The following is a 22,546-nucleotide window of genomic DNA, read 5'->3' as shown; positions in this document are numbered from 1 at the left end:
TGACCTCACTGTTATAGTTTTTGCATTGTAGTTATTTAAGGGCGTACTGATCAAGCAAAACATTAAACAGTAAGACAGTAATATGATGCAATAATTACAGTGGCATTAATCAAAATCAGACATCCCTTTAAAGCACACTTTCCTCTTCATTCTCAAAATCTTTCAGCAGAGATAAAACTAGGCCGATAAATCAGCTCCTCTCCCATGATGATATTGATTGACCTATCCTCCATAGTAGTAAGGTGGGATACCGTAGCCTCAATGGGAATTAACATTACAGACACCCCTGGGAACGTATAGCCTCAATGGAAATTTAACATGGAGAAAAATCGTGGGAACGTATAGCCTCAAGGGAAATTAACATGGAGAAAAATCGTGGGACGATATAGCCTCAAGGGAAATTAACATGGAGAAAAATCGTGGGACGATATAGCCTCAAGAGGAATTGAACATGGGAATAGGGGGACTGTATAGCGTCAAAAGGAATTTAAACAGGGTGGGACTGTATAGCGTCAAGGAAAATTGAACATGGGATTTTTTTTTTTTAATTTTTTTTAAAAAAGGGGTAGGCAATCGAAAGTCATTCTCTTTTCGAGAAATGTGGGTGGCCCTGAAAAGGGCCTTTGGGTTTATGTTAATATGCCCTTAACATAAAGCGCATCTGCGGCATCTTCTTGTCCTCAAGCTGCGTCTTACTCGAGGGCCATAAATCAGTGTCCTCTTGAGGCAACCTTGTCTTTCTACGTACACTCTTCTTATCCACAGACTGGTGTCTGACTTGTCGACAACGGTCCACTTGGACCGGACATACATGAGCATGTCCGTCCTAAACATCATTGAAGACACAAGAGTGGATGATTCGACTGTGGTCCACATCTTGAAGCGACGAGAACAGGTGAATCAATGCAGTGAACTGCGCTTATTTATAGCTAGAGGAAGGATTGAAACGGATTGAGTTCATTCACCAATCCGAACACGCGTTACAAAATTCAATCAGCCCGCATCCAATCCGAAGAGAGCAGTTTGTGACGTCACGTGGTCTATATAGATTCGCTAGCGCCTGTGTGCAGTCAATCTATGCGACAGTGATTCAACATGACGGAAACTCAGAAAACGATTCATTGGGGTGCACCAGCAGTGGAGACCGCCCAAGGGAACCCTGACTTACTTTCAGAAGAGGTAAATTAGGATTTTGTGGATTTTCTTACCTCGCAAGAATTTGTTCCGGAACCTTCGTCACCTTCTTCATTACCGCAAGTGAAGAATTTTAGACAGAGACAGAAAAAAGAATTGGAGAAATTTATACAACGACAAAAGGAAGCGGAACAAGCTTTTCTCCTACAGCAACAGCAGCAAGAAGAAGAAGAGGTAAGAAAAAAACAACAAGAAGAAGAAGTAGCAGCAAAGAAACAAGAGGGTGAAAATCAAACGGTCACGGCACTGTTGGACATTTTAGCGGAGTTGAGAAGTCTGAAACAAATGTATCAGACTTCTTTATTACGACCGAAGAGAATACGACCTTCCCGAGCTAAACACATTAACCCTGTGACTAAGCCTACCGTACCACCCTTAGTGATTTCAACCAAATCATCATCATCATCAACAGTACGCAGTCTAGAAGTAGGCCTTGGCCGTGGCAAAGTCTTAAGGCAGTTAAAGTTGATTGCTTAAACTCACCCCTGCACCAAAAAAGGCCCTTTTCAGGGCCACCCACGTCTCTCGAAAAGAAATACAATTTCAATTGCCAATAACTCAAAAAAAAAAAACATTTTACCCCTATAGTACGTGTATATGAGTGCGTGAGTGTACGTTCTTATCTTAAAATCAAACCTCAAAGACACTTACCTTATATAATTAATTTATTCTTTTATCCATAGTTACAATCCAATTCACAATTCACAACAGAGCACTTTAAAAAGTCCATAGACTTCTTCTGTCTCCTTGTTTAGTCTCTCTGTTGTTTGAATTTCTTCACCGTCACAGGCTTTTCCTCTTCTTCCTCCTCACTTTCTTCCTCCTCACTTTCTTCCTTTCTTCTTTTCTTCTCCTGTTTCTTTTTCTTCACCTGTCTGCTTTCTTCCTCTGAAGAATCCCTCTCTTCTTCCGAAGAATCCCTCTTTTCTTCTGAAGAATCCGTCTTTTCTTCTGACTCCTCTTGTTTCTTTTTTGGGCAATCTGGAGACCAATGTCCTTTTTCTTGACAATAATAACAGGTATCTTTACTTTTGTCTTTTTTAGCCCCTGTTTTTTTTTTCTTTTTTCACGGTCTGGACACTCTGAAGACCAATGCCCTTTCTTCTGACAGATATAGCAAGTATCTTCACTTTTATCTCGAAAGGAAGGAGAGTAGTCCGTGGGGTGGTCTGAAGAGAATTTTCTAATGACCCCTCGCAAAGCTCTGATGAAACGTTCGATTTGGCTAGTCTCTTCCATCGTTGTGCTCGGTTAGAGAGTGAAATGAATAGTGAAAGGACAAGACACACACCCTTTTATATACGCTGGTCTGCCATGACTATAAATTAGTCTATGGTGTTTAAACTTGAGTCATTTGACGTCTTTTACTCAAGATGAAACGATCCTATTCATTCGAGAAGAAAGAAGAAGAAAGTAAGAGGCAGAAACGTGATCTATCGCCTCGTACCAGAGCTGAAGTCTTGGCACAAATTCATGCCAGTGATTTTGAAGAGGACATGAGTGAACCAGAATCCAAACCCTCTAAACCAAGTTCGCCACCCTTAGTCAAACCTGAAAAATACTATTCCATTCGAGAGACTGAAAAGCGCTCCTCTAGAAAATTTAGAACCACGGCATACAAATACACGGTGAAGTTTAAAGATTTCAAGGCTGAAGTACCGTTAGAGAAAGCAGAAGTGTTCATCACTGGGGTGTGGGATTCTTTGCTCACCACACTCAAGCAACAATGTCAACCCAAAGAAGACGATCGCTTGAGACTTTCCATACAACACGACGGTTTGAAATCCCCTGTTTGGATCGAGTTTAGCACCCCGGCAGAATTGACCGCTTCCAAAGTCATGGACAAGATTCAACACGTGCAACAATCTAATGACCAGTTTGACATCACCGATGGTAAAGCCACACTGGACATGACCCACGTCTCTCCTCCTCAAGGGACTGGACGCAAAAAGATGTTATTGGTGAACGAGCTTCGCAGCAATAAGCGTAGCCTCGTCCAAATTCACAATTCTCAAGACCAGATGTGTTTAGCCCGAGCCATCGTGGTGGGACGAACCTATGCCAACAAGAACGACACGGCAGAATGGAAAAGAGCCTGGAAAACTATTCGACAATCGGACTGAGCCAAACAACTAAACGAAGCAGAACTCCTGTTGCAACAAGCCGACTTGCCCAAAGACAAACCCTGTGGCATTCCTGAGATGCAAAAATTGCAAGATGTCCTAGCTCCACGATACACCTTGAAAGTGTACCCTCAAGAAATGCGTGGGCCTCTGTTGTTTCGAGGCCAAGATTTTAAGGACGGAAAATACATTCATGTCTATTATCACGATGACCATTTCGATACCATTACCAGTATCACTGCATTCCTGGGATACGGTTATTACTGTGAGAAATGTGACTATGGTTATAATAATCGAGAGCAACACAAGCATTGTGGATTGAAATGCTCAGGATGTTTGGCCTCTCCACCCTGTCTGAGCGAAGGACCAGTGCCTTGTTCAACTTGTCTGCGCACGTTTGTCAGCCCTACCTGTTACCAACAACATCTGAAGACGCAAGGTTCACAGCAGAAATGTGCTTGTCAACTGCTGAGATTGTGCCCTACGTGTGGACAAGGCATACTTACCAATAATGTCAAGGCACACGTATGTCGAGGAAAGAAAAAATGTCACATTTGTCACCACATCGTGGACTTGGAACACCAATGCTACGTGCAAAAATACCAACCCCCACCAGAGAACTAGGACGGTCACAAGAAGAAAGGCAATTTCATCTTTTTCGATTTCAAATGCATGCAAGAGACCGGCATTCACATTCCTAATTTCTGCGTGGCTCATCGAGCGTGCGAGAAGTGCATTCAGGAACCTATCTTCAGTCATTGCCCTCACTGCAGCAAGATTCCCGGAGGGCGTGAAAAAATCTTTCGGGGACCGAACACGTTAGCCGATTTTGCCCAATTGGTTTTAGACCCCATCGACAAGACGTGGAGCCAAGAGGACATCGAACGTTACGGAGATTGTCATCGTCATGCCACGGTGATGGCTCACAATTTCTCCGGATACAATGGACAGTTTCTTTTGAGATACTATACGGAACATGGCACCGAACGTCCTAAAGTGACTTTGAACGGAGCCAAAATCATTTTCATGCAAGTGGGACAAGTACAGTTTAAAGATTCGATGAGCTATTTGGCCATGCCTTTGAGTCGAATGCCTAAAACGTTTGGAATGACAGAAATGGCTAAAGGGTACTTTCCACACTTTTTCAGTACGGAAGCCAATCAACACGCCGTTCTACCCCATTTACCTGAGGCTCACTATTACGACCCCGACAACATGCGTACCGAACAACGAGAAGATTTCTACGCTTGGTACCAGGCTCATGCCTCGGACCCTTTCGACTTTCAGGAAGAAATGTTAAAGTATTGTCGTTCCGACGTGGACATTTTACGACGTTGCTGTGGAAAATTTCGAGAACTGTTCATGGAACACGGAGGGGTCGATCCTTTGAAAGAAGCTTGCACCATTGCCAAAGCGTGTTCCTTAGTGTATCGACAACGATTCATGCCTGAAAACACCGTGGCTGTCATCAGTCCTCAAACGACCCACTTTGTCAAACGTCAATACTCGGTCAAAGCCCTACGTTGGTTACATTACTTGTGCGACAAGGAAGACAAGTGGATTCAGCATGCCCGCAACGGAGGGGGTGAAAAGACCATCGGAACGTATTCGGTCGATGGCTGGGACTTAGAAAACCCCAAGATCGTGTACGAGTTTAACGGTTGCTTATTTCACGGATGTCCCGTCTGTTACCCTGATCGTAGCACTAAAAATCAGTTTTTACAACGAACCATGGAAGACTTGTACCAGGACACTTGTCAGCGGCGCCTAAAGTTGGAACAGGAAGGATACCAAGTGGTGGAAATGTGGGAACACGAGTACGATCACCGTATGAAAACCGATCCCGAGTTTAAACGCCTCGTGGAAAGTTACCAGTTCATGGACCCGCTGAACCCGAGGGATAGTTTGTACGGAGGAAGGACCAATGCCACCTGATTGCTGTACCAAGCCGACGAAGAGAAAGGAGAAGAAATCAAATACTTGGATGTGTGTTCGCTGTATCCTTACGTGTGCAAATATTGTCGCTTTCCTACAGGGCACCCACAATTGTTCACGGAACACATCGACCTGAAAAACATTCGACAATACGAAGGTCTGATCAAGTGCAAAGTTTTGCCTCCCACGAACCTATACCATCCCGTCTTACCTCACCATTGTCAAGGCAAACTGATGTTTCCATTGTGCCGTACTTGTGCCGAAACGTGCAACCAAGATCAGCCTTGTCAGCACACCCAGGAAGAACGGGCCTTGACAGGGACGTGGGTCTGCGTGGAATTGTTCAAAGCTATGGACATGGGATACCAACTGTTAGAAGTGTACGAAATTTGTCACTTTCCCAAGACACAACAATACCACAAGGGTGACCCCACGCAGAAAGGCATTTTCGCTGACTACGTGAATGCCTTTATGAAACTGAAGCAAGAAGCCAGTGGCTATCCTTCCTGGTGTCACACTCCCGAAGACCAAATACAATTCAAAGAGAAATACAATGAACAAGAAGGCATCACTTTAGACCACATCGAGAAAAACGAAGGCAGGCGATCGTTTGCCAAAGTGATGTTAAATTGCTTGTGGGGTAAAATGGCACAACGACCGTGTTTACCCAAGATGGAATATTTGACAGAACCTTCCCGCTACTTCCAGATGATTCACGACAAAACCAAATACATGAAACACGTGGACGTCGTTCGCGAGGATTTGATCTTGGTCAATTACGAAGAAGATCTGGACTTTGTACAAGACGACCCTTTTGGAAATGTCATAATTGCGGCTTACGTGACAGCCCATGCTCGTTTAAAATTGTACGAAGCTTTAGAACTGTTAGGGGAACGCGTCCTGTACTTTGACACGGACAGTTGCATCTACATTCATCACTCGAGTCAACAGCACCCTGACATCGAAGGAGACCGTTTAGGAGCCTGGACAGACGAGCATCCCGACGACAAGATTCTAAGTTTCGTCAGTGGCGGTCCCAAAAATTACGGCTACGAATACCGGGACAAACAAGGAGAAGTGCACACGACGTGCAAAGTGAAAGGACTGACTCTGAATTATCGTACCTGTCGAGTGGTGAACTTTGGGGTACTGAAAGAAGCCTTGCAATCGGGAGAGGATGGAAACTTTAAAGTGACCACTCACCAACCCAACAAGATTGTACGTTTACCCACTCACCACATCGTCAGTCGGCCCTTGGAAAAAGTCTATCAAATCGTGTACCAGAAGCGAGTTCGACTTCCCAATCATTTCACCTTACCGTATGGACACGTCGGTATTGGTCTGTATATAAAAAGGAACTCTAGGCAAGATCGATAGTTCATTGTGACTACCAAGACCGAGCGAACAAGATGAATACTTTCAGAGAAATGCAAAACAAGTTTAGAAAGGCACAATTCAAGTGTGGGGCTTCTGAAGTGGAATGCGATTGTGAGCCTTGCGATGGGTACGATGCTGTACGTTGTGACCTTAGCGATGCCGTAAAGCATCATGGGAACTTTGTTCTCACTACCCCTATCATGGAAAGTGATGCTGTGCGTGTCAAACCTGAGGGATGCGAAAGCGATGCCACTCGTCCTCTTGGACACTTTACTGGGTTTCGTTTTAAAGGGGAATGTTCACCTTCACGTCTACCCCCCTACGGATGTCATCCAGCCCTGAGCAAACTCCTACCCATGTCACTCAACCCTCATCGAAACGAACCTGTGAAAGACGAATATTCGTTCCCTGTGCGTTTGTCGGAATACTACGACTTTGAAAATCGTCTTCAATCGTTCAAAGGAAAATGGCCTAAGTATCTGGGAGGACCGACCCCCGAAGAATTAGCCAGAGCCGGATTTTTCTACTTGGGCGAAGGAGATAAAGTCAAGTGCTTCAGTTGCGGTGTGTCACTTCACCACTGGGAACCGCAAGATTCGGCCTACGTAGAACATGCTCGATGGTCACCGAATTGTCATTACTTACCCTTAGTGGGACCGAGACACTGAAGTAACTTGCCATAATCTGTTCATGGATACTTTAGACGAGAACATTCGTGCTTTGCCTGTGGAGTTGAGAGAACGCATTTACCGAGAGCTGGTCAAAATATAAGTGAAACGTAAAGAACAATTGCATCCGTTACGTCACCGGTGTTTGAACCACTGGTACCTGAATGCTATAAAAGAACTGATTCAGTTGAAAGTGTTCCATTGGACAGACATTGATCAACAACCCCTGGTTTTAAAAAGGACTGGTTTGCTATTGATGATTCTATCTTCTACAATGTAAACGTACTGCATCGAATTCCAGAGGAAGAGTTAACGAATTACCGACATCTTTTAAACAATGTCAACTTAGTGAAAGAGGAAACTTCTGAACGAATTGTAATGTGTAAATTAGTGACTAAACGATTTCGATTCGACAATGAATTAAAACTATGTCTGTGCAAACAGTACATTTCTTGTGTCAGACCAAAGAGGATTTAGTATGACCTATTCATGGATACTTTGCTAGAGAACATTCGTGCTTTACCTGTGGAGTTGAGAGAACGCATTTACCGAGAGCTGGTCAAAATACAAGTCAAACGTAAAGAACAGCTGCATCCGTTACGTCACCAGATCTTTAACCACTGGTACCAGAATGGTATAAAAGAACTGATTCGTCAGAAATTGTTTCAGTGGCCAGACCTTGTTCAATACTTCCATGATCCCGATGATCCACGTGTTGATTATTTTGGTTACTTCGAGATTCACCTACAGCAATACATTGAGGAAGACAAGGTAAAGGATTACCGACATATTTTACGTGGAATCTACTTAGTGGAAGAGGAAACTTCTAAACGATCTCTGACGTTTCGGTTACAGTATGCAACATTTAAATTCCCCACTGGAAAACGAAGATCTCTGGCTAGAAAGTACGTGTATTCTTTTCGAAACAAAGAGACTATAAAAACAGGTTGCCATGCCACGACTTTTATCACATGTAATCCAACAGATTCCGTGGAAGGAACTCAATGACCATATTCAAACCGTGGATGATTACCATCGATTATTACAAGAACTGTATCCATTCAGTTTGGGTCGACAAGTGGTGTGTGTCTTAGTGACTTGTTTTCTGGGATTTCGTTTACCAGCCGATTCTTTGTGGACTCTTTACGATCAGTACTTACCACACCCCCATGGCCTTAAATGGTCACGAAAAACTCCTTTTGCTCAAAGACTTACGGTTTCATCTGGATACTTCTCGACCTCTACGGGAAAAAAAGATTCGTCAACTTTTAGCTACCCAAGACATGTATGACGATGTGTGTGTAGCGTGTGACTTACACTCCCATTGGACAGATGTCCGTGCCTGGAAAGAATGGAATTTTGAGGCTTGGACCCAAGAAGTGGCCCAGTATGCACGAGAGTTGTTCAAGGAAAAAAGTTACTTTTCAACCTGTGTTAGTGACGGTGCCAGAAGAACCCGTCACCCAGGACGGGACTGTCGTGGACAGACCTGAAAGACCCTTTCGGGAGGATACTTGTGTGACCTTACCCCCTACTATAGAACTGGTCAGAACTTTACCCAAAACATGTTGTACAGACACTTGTGTTTATTCCACGTTAATGGTTATCATGTGCCTTTTATCCTTGTACTTAAGCCTTTGGCTTTTATGTATGTTTGTCTTTCGTATTCATGTTTAAAACATTCAATAAACGTGTTCTGAAAAAAGTATATAAACTCTTGTCTTGTTTGTTTTCGTGTCATAAGTGACATTTCTGACACTATGGCTACCTCTGCTGTCTCTGCTCCCTCTTCCTCCACTGTCAAAGTCATCGACGAACACTTAGATCGTGCCAGTTGGGAGGCTTTGTATCTTCGCCATCCCTTTAACATGCTCATTGCTGGACCTAGCGGTTCAGGCAAAACCGAATTCGTCAAACGTTTGATCGAACATAAACATCATTTGATCGATCGACCACCTCAGCGGATCGTGTGGTGTTACAAAGAGTGGCAATCAGCGTACAGCCTCTTGCGAGAAAGTCAAGGCGATTCCATCGTGTTTGTGGAAGGCATTCCTAAAGAAGACGACGGCATCGTCTCTGACTCCCGTCAAACCCATTTGGTCATTTTCGACGACATGTTAGGAGAAGACGAAGAAGAAATTAAACTGTGGTTCACGCGCAAAGGGCATCACCGTAATGCCAGTGTCGTTTACATCACCAAAAATTTGTTTCAACAAAGTAAAGCCCATCGCACCATCAGTCTCAATGCGCATTACGTGGTCTTGTTTAAAAGCCCTCGAGATAAATCGCAAGTGCAAGTCTTAGCCAAACAGTTAGGAACGCCTTGGCTGACTTTGATTTGAAACCTACGACCCCCGAGGATTTGCGATTTCGTACCAAATTGTTTCACCACTGGTGCCAAGACGGAGGACCTGTCCTGTACACGTCTCCGTCCTCGACTTAATTTCACTCCACATAAAAAAATCTATAAAAACCTCAGACCCTTTTCGTCTGTCTCACACAACGTCAACATGACGTCCCTTCAGTCGCATCTTCCCGTCAAATTGATTCGTGCCTTGTATGGCATCAGTCGAGAAAAAAATCCACAAACACGAGCTCGTGTCTTAGAAGCTAGTCTCAAAGAAGTCTTACGATGGTTCACGGTGACGGCACGTCAATTACTACAAGGGATCATTCAGATTCCTCATCAAACCAAACGCTTTTTTGATCGAAATAAAGTCGCTTTGACCCAACTGGCTGATCCCCGCATCGACACTCAAACCAAAAAACAAATCATTTTGAAACCTGGAGGAAGCGGTACTCTAGGAGGGGTCATCATTCGCTCTCTCTTAAGATGGGATCCTAATGCCCCCAAACTTCTCCCCAAGAAAAAAGTCAAACGAAGCCCCAAGAAGAAGAAAAAGACCAGGTCCCCAAGGAGAACTTCTCCAGTGGCGGGACCCTCCTCTTACCAGACACCACCCCGGAAAAAGAAAAGAAGCCCCCAGGAAAAGAAACAGAGAAAAAGTCCCCAGAAAAAGAAAAGTCCACAGAAGAAAACTAGTCGCAAGAGAGGCACTTCGGCCAGGACGCAACCTTACACTCGCAAACCACGACCTGCAAAGGCGGTGACCGCGTCTCCGGCAGCCTCAGGTTCATTCACTTCTCCGTTGATGTCACCAAGAACTGAAGAGTACTTGGAGACGTTGATCACACCAAGAACTTTTCCGTTGATGACCCCAAGAAGAACTTCCCCAGTGGCAGGACCCTCCAATTTAGTGGCAGTGGCTGCTGCTCACAAAGTACCTTCTCCCAAAATCAAAGTTCAAGAAAGATCGGGCATGTTACAAAGTTTACTGGATTTGTCCAAGCAAGCACTGACTCGATTTAGTCCATTACGTACCCCTGCACGACGTGTCATGCCTGTCCTCAAGTTGATACGACGTAAAGACAATCAGTGGCGACGCGTTCCAGTATAAAAAAGGTGTGTGACCAAGTCGGGTATCAGTGATTTTGGTGTTGAAGACTCAAAGATGTCACCCTGCAGAAAACATCCCTCTTCTAAACAACCCCAAGGAAAGAAAAAGAAAGGACTGCCTCCTCGTTTAGTCAAACATGGGGACATGTTATCTGTCCTGTCCAAAGCTTCTCCACCCCTAAGAAAAAAAAACTCATTCAATCAGCCTCCAAAGAGGTAATCGATACCGTGTGCGAATGTTGTTTGAACGTCTTGAAAGGCACGATCCCTTTGTCCAAACACCAGAAACAATGCTTAGGCAAACATCGTCACGTTCTGCGTCAAATGGTTCAAAAGAAAATCCCCCTCCGACAAAAGAAGAAGATGTTGGTCCAACGTGGAGGCATTTTACCCCTCTTGCTAGGCCCCTTACTGAAAGGAGTCTTGGGAACCATGTTGGGAGGACTGATGGGAGCAAGATAAAAAGGCCATCTGGAGTCCCAAGATCTCAGAATCGACCCTTGACATCCCATGGAAGGACGAAAACTAGCTTTAGTGCCTTACAAACGATGGATGGAATACCATCGTTGGCAAGAACAACGCACCCCGCATTTACCTCCCAATCCCCATTTGAGCGAAATGTCCCAGTTACAACACCAATTGCAAACCTTGATGGATCGTCAAGATTTGTCCGAAACAAAAAAATCGCAAAAGTACGGTCAACTCATGCAACGACTGCAACTCTTTCACCAAAAAGCTTTAGACGAAACAACTCTTCCCACTCTGAAAGATTTTAAGACCTTGATGAAAAGTCCAGTACCATCACTACCACCACCACCACCACTACTACTACCAGAGACCAAGACAGATAAAAGAGAAGAAGAAGAGGAAGGGTTTCAAACTCCACCAGAAAAAGTACGCAAGTTAACAACACCACCTACCTCCAGAATTGGATGGATTAAAAAGATGATGATCACGCCTTCTTCATCAGAAGAGAAAAAGAAGGTGAAGACAGAAGTGAAACAAGAAAAAATATCCCCTGTTCAGGCATTCTCCTCCTCCTCCTCCTCCTCCTCCTCCTCGACACCTATTGCCGGTCGCACACGCAAAGCATTACAATCCCAAAAAATACCCCAAGAGAAAAAGAGTAGCATCTTCCAAGAGTGGGTGCCTTATTAACACACAAACACAAAAAATGGAAAAAGTCTTAGCCAGCATTTACTACGATCCCTCCCATCCTGCAGGTTACGCAGGAGCTCAAAAATTGTATCGTGCTGCCAAAACTCGACTGAAAAGTCTCCGTTTACCTCAAGTGCAACGATGGTTACAAGAACAAGCTACCTACACTTTACACAAACCCATTCGACGCAAGTTTGCCAGAAGTCGCACCCGAGTGGAAGGCATCGATCATCAATGGCAAGCCGATTTAGCCGAGGTCTCTCATTTGGCCAGCTACAATCGTGGCTACGAATATTTGTTTTGTGTCATCGACGTCTTTTCCAAATTTGCCTGGGTCGTACCCTTGACTTCCAAATCCAGCAGCGAGTAGTGCGAGCCCTGCAACGAGTGTTGAAACAAAGCGGTCGTCACCCTCTTCGATGGCAAACGGACAAAGGCACCGAATTTCTGAACCAAGCTTTCCAAAAAGAATTAAAGAAACGTGACATTCATTTTTTTACCACCGAGAATCCAGAAACCAAAGCCAGCATCGTGGAACGTTTTCAACGCACTTTGAAAGAACGCATGTGGAAATATTTTACGCATCACCACACTCTGAAGTACAACCAATCTTACCATCGAAGCATCGGACGTGCCCCGCAAGAAGTGACTCCCGACAACGAAGTACTGGTGTTTGAGCGCCTGTTTGGTACGTCCCCGACGAGGGCTGTCTCCAAGAAAAGTGGAGAGTTGACCGTAGGAGATTGGGTACGCATTGGCAAAACCAAACGCACTTTCGACAAAGGTTACTTACCTAACTGGACGACCGAATTGTTTCGTGTCACTGGACGAGTGCATGGCCGTCATCCTGCCGTCTATAAATTGGAAGACATGAACGGAGAAGTACTCAAAAGAACGTTTTATTTGCCCGAGTTACAACGTGTCACCAAAAAAGAAGACGACGTGTACGACATCGAAAGCATTCTCGAACGCAGAACCCGTAAAGTGGGCAAACGACGTGTCAAAGAAGTCAAAGTACGTTGGAAAGGATATCCACCCAGTTTTGATTCTTGGATCGACGCTTCGCAAGTCATCGACTATAAAAAGAAGTGACCATCATGCCCTTTCACACAGACGCAGCTAAGTCGACCACTCCTTCACCTAGTTCTTCTCTGCAAGATTTACAAAAACAACCCTTGTGGGTGTGGTGTGGAGAACGTGTGCCTAAAACGCAAATCGTCTTTTTCTGCCAAATCTTCGTGGTATATTGTGTCATCGGGGCAGCCATTGCCAATTTGAATTTGCAACAAGGAGACAAACAATTGTGGACCATTTTATTGAGCAGTTGCATCGGTTACCTGCTTCCTAATCCCTCCCTGAAATTCTCCTCGAACGGGAACCACGGGAACCTTGTGTCCAGTGCCAGTGGCAGTCACCACTCCAACAACAACAATAACCCCATTTTGGGCGAAGATACACCTCTGACGTCCAGTAACCCCTCGGACAGCCACAGAACTCTGGAATTATGAGTCACACTAACCAATTTTACTTCACCTTACCCAGTGACAGTTCCATGGAGGTGTTTCCCAATAACACGTTGTGCTGTTACACGGCCAAATTACCTCAGGCCATCCCATTAGATCACGAAGCCCATTGGGAAGTGGCTTTGGTAGAAATCATTCACCCGACTCAAGTCCTCAATGTCCTTCCCAATCAAAATTTTTTTTCAGTGGAAGTTCATGACGAGCAAATGCAACAGTACTTGAATACCCACGTCAAATATGATCACAAAATATATAACCCAGAAACTCAAAAGATGACCTATCGCTTGATCATTCCCCCAGGCTATTATTTTAGTGGTCAACATTTGGTCAGCACCATAAGCTCTACGTTTAATGTCGTGTTTCTGAAAGCTTTGGAGAGTGTCAGAAAAAGTGTCACCCTGGAGTACCACAAAGTTGCTCGTCGCTTCCTGATGAAATTTCCTGAGGGGCACAAAATGTTGTCTTTCTTATTTTGTCCTGAATTGTTTGACATGTTGGGCGGGGACATGGACATGAGGATGGCCATGATGAAGAAAAACGAATTGCCAGTCATTTCCGACAACGATTCTTTTAGCAAGTTCTTTCGTACCCCAGTAGAACTGAACCAAGGACTGAATTTGATGTTTGTGTACTCCGATGTGGTGGAGTACAACGTGGTGGGACACACCTCCGTGTCGTTACTGCGTGTCATTCCTTTCAAAGTGGATTCTGCCACGCTCGCTGACGAGGAAGGTGGAAACACTTATCACGTCCACCGCGAATTTGTACATCCTCACTATTTGCCCGTCAGCAAATCTTATTTGGACACGGTCAACATTGCTATAAAAGGAGATCTGGGACAAAATATTCCATTCACCAAAGGGAAAGTCACAGTGAAACTCCATTTTCGAAAACGATTATCTCACGATTCGTAAGTCATGTATCCAGTGTACCGAGGGATTGCTCGACAGCGAGGACACGGTTTAGGAGATATGTTAAAATCAGCCTTTCGTTCGGTGGCCCCAGTCTTGAAACCGATGGTAACACGCGGATTGCACGCCTTGAAAGAGCGGCATTGACACACGGCAAAGAATTTCTCCAAAATGTCATCATCGACAAACAAAACCCCAAAGAAGCCTTCCTGAGGGCAGGCAAAAATGTCTTGTTGCAAACCGGCAAAGACCTTTTGAGCTGACGAGAAACACCTATAAATGCCCTGCACGCTACCGAGTCAGGCATTCAGCAAGGACAAGGCAGAAAGAGACGACGAAGAAAACACCCTTTCACCAGACTTCAGACGTCTAAAGCTAGAAAGGCAAAGAAAAGAAAAACCGTTCGAGACTTAGACGTTTTCGATTATTGAGACACAAAAAAATGATGCACCGAGAGTCTTGCGCCTGTTCCAAGTCGGAACTGGATGTTTGCCATGCCACCCACTATGATGACCATGCAAGAATCCCAATGGGTGGAATTTCACCCTGTCTCCTCTTTGACGGATTCCTCTCCCATCGAGTTTGAAATCAAAGGTCAGCCCGAAGATTACATCGATTTGAACAGCAGTTACTTGTACCTGAAAGTCAAAGTTCTTGATAAAACAGGTGGTGTAATAGATGACGAGCCAGTAGCTCCCGTCAACAATTTCATGCATTCCTTGTTTAGCGGAGTGGACTTGTACTTGAATAACAAACTAGTCAGTAGCAGCATGGATACTTACCCTTACCGTGCCTACCTGGAAAATCTCTTGACGTACGGAATAGACGCCAAAAACACTCATCTCAATGCTTGTGTGTTATGGGAAGCTGACGATGCAAGCGAGTTTGACAAATTGGAAATTGATACAAAAAAAGACTACAGTGAGGGATTTGTAGAACGAAGAGACAAAATCAAAAATGGCCAGAGTTTAGAACTGATGGATCGTTTGCATTTGGACATGTGGTTGCAAGAAAAGTATTTGCTGAACGGGGTGAATGTTCGCCTGAGACTGAATCGTAGCAGCGTCACTTTCCATTTAGTGGCTGATAGTGACAATTACAAAACCATCATCCAAGAAGCCAGACTCTACATACGTCGTGTGGAAGTGTTACCTAAAGTGGGAAACGACATTAGTCAGACGTTGAGCAGAACGACTGCCAAGTATCCCATACGACGCGTGGAAGTGAAAACCTTCACCATTCCTGCTGGACAGCGATCCATGATCGAAGATCATCTGTTCCAAGGGCAGTTACCCAAACGTTTAATCCTTGGTATGGTCGAGAATAGAGCCTTCAACGGAGTCCACGATCAAAATCCTTTTGAGTTTAAACATTACAAAGTGTCCAAGATTGAAGTCAGTCGCGATGGCAAAACCTTGTGTACCCGACCTTTCGAACCTAACTTTGACAAGAAGAATTACTTGAGGTCGTACTTGTCCCTGTACGAAGCCACGGGGCAGTTAGGAACCAACACCACTCACGGTATTACGTACGAGGATTATGCAGGAGGCTATGCTTTGTGGGCTTTTGATTTCACTCGAGACCAAGGCAGCGACGAGGGACATTTCCACCCTATAAAATCTGGTCAGATTCGTGTGGAACTTCAGTTTGCAGAAGCTCTAACTGAGACTGTGAACGTCATCCTGTATGCAGAATTTGACAATACTATAGAAATCAACAGTTTGAGAGAAGTCATTCTAGACTATTAGAAGCCATGGAAGACTGTTATCCCTCTTTACCTAGTGGAGAAACTTTAGAGATGAAATGTGAGGAGACTGTGGAAGAAGTGATCATGATGAAGTCAAGATGGCCAGAACAAGAAGCCCATTTAGTCTCCTGTTTTGCCAAACACTTGGTCGAAAAAATGACGGAATTGATCCAGAAAAATTGCTATGGATGTCAAAACGAGCATCCCAGTCAAATTCAACACGATAAATGCCTGATGCTGAGTCAAGAAGAAAAATTGGACGAGTATCTGGACGAGGCTTGGAGTCTCATCTCGGACGAAGACGTGTTGCACCAGTGGTATAAAGACTTGCGTGAACATTCTTGTCCACCATTAACCACTCAAGAGATCCATCGTATCGAAGCTCTCCTGAATCAAAGTGAGGAAACGAAACGAAGAAACGGTTATTTGTCAGACATTTTCAAGCAAAAAGTCAGGATCGAATTGATGACATATTATTACCTGTGAAGAAGAAGAAAAAAAACATGGATACCTGGGAACTTTATTACCTTTTGAACCACAGTTCGTATACGTCTTCTTGGAATCCTGTCGTCTGTGCTAAAGATGAACTCCCTCATCGCAAACCTCAAAACCATCTAGCTTATGTGATCAACACGGACGAAAGTCATCTCCCAGGAACCCACTGGGAAACCGTCTACTTTCCTCAAGAAGGATGTGTGGAATATTTTGATTCGTATGGATTGCCCCCTTTGGAAGACGATATCATCGACTTTATGAGAAGAAATGCTCAGACCACCCGATTCAATAATGTGAAATTACAAGGCACAGATTCCTTGGTGTGTGGACAATATTGTGTGTATTTTCTGCATCATCGCAGCCTGGGCTATTCCTTAGAACATTTAGTGACTCATTTTGATCCTCGTTCTTCTTCTAGAAACGATGTGAAAGTAGATCGATGGTTTTGTGACCATTATGCTTATCTTTTGTCTCAAGCTAGGAAACGTAGTGTCCATCAATGGCCTAATGACTTCCAACAGTGGAAATCACAATTTCATTCACAACGTTGTCAGCCCTGTTTAAAGAAGACTGTAAATTGAAAAAATGTTTGTCATTTGAAAAAAATGTTTGATGTTGTAATGTTGGATTATTGTTAAAAAAATGTTAGAGTTGTTGGTTAGTGTGAAGTGATTTTTTAATAAAAAATGTTGTGTTTTGAAAAAAAATGCCTTTGTCGTTTGTTTGGCTATAAGAATGTTGATTCATGCTCTTTGACTTCTTACTATCCCTCTCATGACACTCATTGAACGTTCCGGCTCGAAAACCGTGGAGGGATGTTTTCCTTCAATTCCGCGCTTTTACTTTAAGAACCGGGGCAGTTTTCCAGTCTAACCATCCATTGTCGACTCATCCTCCTACGAAGATGTGCTCCAAACTAGCTAAGCTAAACGAATCCTACGTGAATTTGCATAGGGTCAGACACAGTCTGATACCGAAAGCTGAAGAGATAGAGAATGTGAGAATGCTAAAAGTCACTGAAGACCTGATAGAAGAGCTCTTCAGAGAAGAAGTGAACAGGGAGAAAGAAGAATGGACAGAGAAGTACAGACTTCAGAGACAGCAGCAACAGCAACAACAACAACAACAACAGCAGCAGCAGGAACCTGAACCTGACAGAGGCTTTGTCAATTGTCGTATCGACACCAAAGTGTTCTTCTTCTCTTTCCGAAGAAGCAGACCTATCGTCAGAAAGTCTATCCTCAGAGGACGACGCATTCTTAGAAACTAAACGATTGCCATAGCAAACAAAAAACAGCCCTTTTCAGGGCTACCCAATACTCTAGAAAAGAAATAACCATCAATTTGCCAATGTGTGTAGGTAGAGTAGTGTGAATATAAACACTGACTCGTTTTTTCATAGTGTGAGTGTATGTGTTTGTGTATAAGATTGTGTGTTTGTAAGTGCTAACGTACGTTGGTGTGGATAGTAGATTAAGATCATGTCTTTTTTGTTGTTAGAGGTGTGGGGAGAGTAGATTTGGGGGTTTGATTGGATTGCTTTGCGTATGTGAATAGTATATTGAAGTGATTAATGAAAAATCTTTTAGAATAGGAATGGGTAGTATAAAAAAGTGAGTGAGTGTTTCTTCTAGGTCCGCGCGTTGTTTGGTCATGATCTAGGTAAGATCAATTTTATGTTTTAGGGGGATGTTTTCCTTCACGTCCGCGCTTTTAGTATAAATTAAAAGTCACTCGTCAGTCCAGCTACCCTTGTTGATTGATCAACACCAGAATGAATACCAGAATAAGCAAACTTCTTGAACTCCAGATACATCTGGAATATGTCAGGCGCTTGTTAAATGAACTGGCCGCGGAGGCTATAGTAGAAGAGGAAAGAATAAAGAAGGAAGAGGAGGAGAGAAGACAGAGGGAAGAGGAGGAAAAGAAAATAGGAGAGAGGATGGCTTACAAGATACCAGAGACAGAGGATTGGGGTGATGAAGCTAATCATCCTCCCTCTGCACTCCCAGTCAAACGAGTCAACTGGAAAGATTGGAGTAGAAGATGCGTGTGTGGTGCCAGGCCAGGAAGGTGCCAACATTAGATAGGTGCATCTGGAGTTCAAAAACAAACAGCCCTTTTAAGGGCTACCCAATACTCTAGAAAAGAAATAACCATCAATTTGCCAATGTGTGTAGGTAGAGTAGTGTGAATATAAACACTGACTCTTTTTTGTGTGAGGGTGTGTTTGTGTGTTTGTGTTTGTAAGCGCTCACGTACGTTTGTGTGAATAGTAGATTATGGGTTTGTTTATTGTTTCTTAGCGTATGTGGAGAGTATAGTTAGGGTTTTGTAAAAGCTCACGTAAGATTGTGTGGATAGTAGATTATGGATTTAGTTATAATGATTTGCGTGAGTAGTAAGGTGGGATACCCTACGGACAATGGAAATTCCAGTCAAAACACCCCTGGGACACTCTACGGACAATGGAAATTTAACATGGCGAAAAATCGTGGGACACTCTACGGACAAGGGGAATTAACATGGGAATAAATCGTGGGACACTCTACGGACAAGGGGAATTTAACATGGGAATAAATCGTGGGACACTCTACGGACAAGGGGAATTTAACATGGGATTTTTTAAAAAAAAAAATTTTTTAAAAAAGGGGTAGGCAATTCAAAAGACTATCTCTTTTCGAGAAATATGGCTGGCCCTGAAAAGGGCCTTTGGGTTTTCTTCTTCTTCTTCTTCTTCTTCTAATTTCTTCTTTTCCTCCACCAAGTTCTTATTTTATCTCCTACACTCTTCTTCTCTTTCTTTTTTTTCTTCTCCTCCTCTTCTTTCTTCTTCTCTTCCTCCTCTTCTTTCTTCCTCTTTTCATTTTCTTCTTCTTTTTCAATTTTTTCATTCCATTCTCTCATCCTTATCCTTTCCTCTTCATCCTCCTTTTCCTCCTTTATTTCTTTTAACAGATCACTGATGATTACCTTCATTTTTCGTAAATTGTTTATCTCCATCTTCACTCTATGGGGACTATATGAGTAGTGATCCTCGTTTAGGTTAACCAACATTTGCTCAAACATTCCTAAATTGTCTATGACGTTTTGCAATTTGTCCATTTTGTTAAGGTGGTTTGAAGCCATCTTCTTTTTATTCTTTGCAGAATGGTTTGAACCACGAATACTGTGGGTTCTTATACAAAAAGCGCGGACGTGATGGAAAACATCCCCTAAAACATAAAATTGATCTTACCTAGATCATAACCTAACAACGTGCGGACGTGAAGGAAAACATCCCCACTTTTCTCATTTCATATAATCAAACCCAAACTATACTCTCCACATACGCTAAGAAACAATAAAGAAACCCATAATCTACTATTCACACCAACCTACTTCATTAGTTACAAACACAAACACACAAACACATACACTTCCACTATTAATAAAGAGTTAGTGTTTATTTTCACACTACTCTACCTACTCACATTGGCAAATTAATAGTTTTTTCTTTTCTAGAGTATTGGGTAGCCCTGAAAAGGGCTGTTTTGTTTGGAACTTCATGGGCACCTGGTTAATGGTGGCACCTTCCAGGCCTGGCGCCACATACGCATCTTATCCCCCAGTTACTTTTTACCTTTTGGGGGGAGAGAGCAGAGGCAGGATATGTCGCTTCAGAATCCCAATTTTCGCTCTCTGGGATTTTGAAATTTTTTCTTCTCTCCTTTTCCTCCTCCTCTTCTTCTTTCTTTCTTCTTTCCTCTTTATATCTTCTCTCCTCCTCTTCTTTGTTTCTTCTTTCCTCCTCTCTTATTCTTCCCTCCTCGACAATGGCTTCCGCGGCCAGTTCATTTAATATGCGCCTGGCATATTCCAGATGCACATGAAGCTCCAACAGTTTCTCAAGTCTCGTGTTCATTTTTTGGTGTTGATCAATCAACAAGGGTAGCTGGACTGCCGAACGAGTTTCAATTTATACTGAAAGCGCGTACGTGAAGGAAAACATCCCCCTAAAAACATAAAATTCATCTTACCTAGATCATGACCAAAAAAAACAACAACAACGCGCGGACCTAAAAGAAACACTTGCTCACTTTTTTATGCTACCCATCACTTCAATAGACTATCCACATACTCAAAGCAATCCAATCTAACCCCAAATATACACCTCAAGCAGCCCAAAAAAAAACAACAAACAAACATCATTTTAATCTACTATCCACACCAACCTACTTTATCACTTACAAACACAAACACACCAACACATACCCTCAAAATTTTTAAGAAAGAGTTAGTGTTTATTTTCACACTACTCTACCTACACACATTGGCAAATGGATCATTACTTCTTTTCTAGAGTATTGGGGTAGCCCTGAAAAGGGCTGTTTTTTGTTTTGCTATGGCATTCTTTTTTAGTTTCTAAGAATGCGATGTCCTCTGAGGATAGACTTTCTGGCAATAGGTCTGCTTCTTCGGAAAGAGAAGAAGAACTCTTTGGTGTCGATACGGCAATCGACAAAGCCTCTGTCAGGTTCAGGTTGCTGCTGCTGCTGCTGCTGCTGCTGCTGTTCTTGTTGTTGCTGTTGCTGCTGTTTTTGAAGTCTGTACTTCTCTGTCCATTCTTCTTTTTCCCTGTTCACTTCTTCTCTGAAGAGCTCTTCTATTAGGTCTTCAGTGATTTTTAACATTCTCACATTCTCTATTTCTTCTGGCTTCGGTATCAGACTGTGTCTGACCCTATGCAAATTCACGTAGGCTTCGTTGAGCTTAGCTAGTTTGGAGCACATCTTCTTAGGAGGATGAGTCGACAATGGATGGTTAGACTGGAAACAACCCCGGTTATTATAGTGAAAGCGCGGACGTGAAGGAAAACATCCCCCACACGGTTTTTTCGAGCCGCAACGTTCATGAGAGGGATAGTAAGAAATGAAAGAGCATCAATTCAACATTCTTATAGCTAAACAAAAGACAAAGGCATTTTTTCAAAACACAACATTTTTTATTCAAAAATCACTTAACACTAAACAACAACTCTAACATTTTTTAACAATAATATAACACTATAACATCCAACATTTTTTTCTCAATTAACAATCTACTTAGAACAGGGCTGACAACGTTGTGAATGAAATTGTGATTTCCACTGTTGGAAATCATTAGGCCATTGATGGACACTACGTTTCCTAGCTTGAGACAAAAGATAAGCATAATGGTCACAAAACCATCTATCTACTTTCACATCGTTTCTAGCAGAAGAACGAGGATCGAAATGAGTCACTAAATGTTCTAAGGAATAGCCCAGGCTGCGATGATGCAGAAAATACACACAGTACTGTCCACACACCAAGGAATCTGTGCCTTGTAATTTCACATTATTGAATCGGGTGGTTTGAGCATTTCTTCTCATAAAGTCGATGATATCGTCTTCCAAAGGGGGCAATCCGTACGAATCGAAATATTCCACACATCCTTCTTGAGGAAAGTAGACGGCTACCCAGTGGGTTCCTGGGAGATGACTGTCGTCCGTGTTGATCACGTAAGCTTGATGGTCTTTAGGTTTGCGATGAGGGAGTTCATCTTTAGCACAGACGACAGGATTCCAAGAAGCCGTATACGAACTGTGGTTCAAAAGGTAATAAAGTTCCCAGGTATCCATTGATTTCTGTGTTGTTTTTTTCTTCTTCTTCACAGGTAATAATACGTCGTCAATTCGATCCTGACTTTTTGCTTGAAAATGTCTGACGAATAAACGGTTATTCGTTCTGTTTCCTCTCTCTGATTCAGGAGAGTTTCGATACGATGGATCTCTTGAGTGGTTAATGGTGGACAAGAATGTTCACGCAAGTCTTTATACCACTGGTGCAACACGTCTTTGTTCGAGATGAGACTCCAAGCTTCGTCCAGATACTCGTCCAATTTTTCTTCTTGACTTAACATCAGGCATTTATCGTGTTGAATTTGACTGGGATGATC

General features: G+C 43.2%; 1 long non-coding RNA gene across 1 annotated transcript in view; it reads left to right on the top strand.

Annotated features, from left to right (window-relative positions):
• Positions 1 to 22,546, top strand: part of LOC149787373 (uncharacterized) — a 64,081-nt gene that overhangs the window by 6,860 nt on the left and 34,675 nt on the right. The window lies entirely within an intron of this gene.

This window comes from Sinohyriopsis cumingii, chromosome 12 (assembly GCF_028554795.1).
Source record: "Sinohyriopsis cumingii isolate HCF-2022 chromosome 12, ASM2855479v2, whole genome shotgun sequence".
NCBI classification, from domain to species: Eukaryota; Metazoa; Mollusca; class Bivalvia; order Unionida; family Unionidae; genus Sinohyriopsis; species Sinohyriopsis cumingii.
Note: the sequence above shows the minus strand (reverse complement) of the source record. Positions and strands in the feature narration are given on the sequence as shown.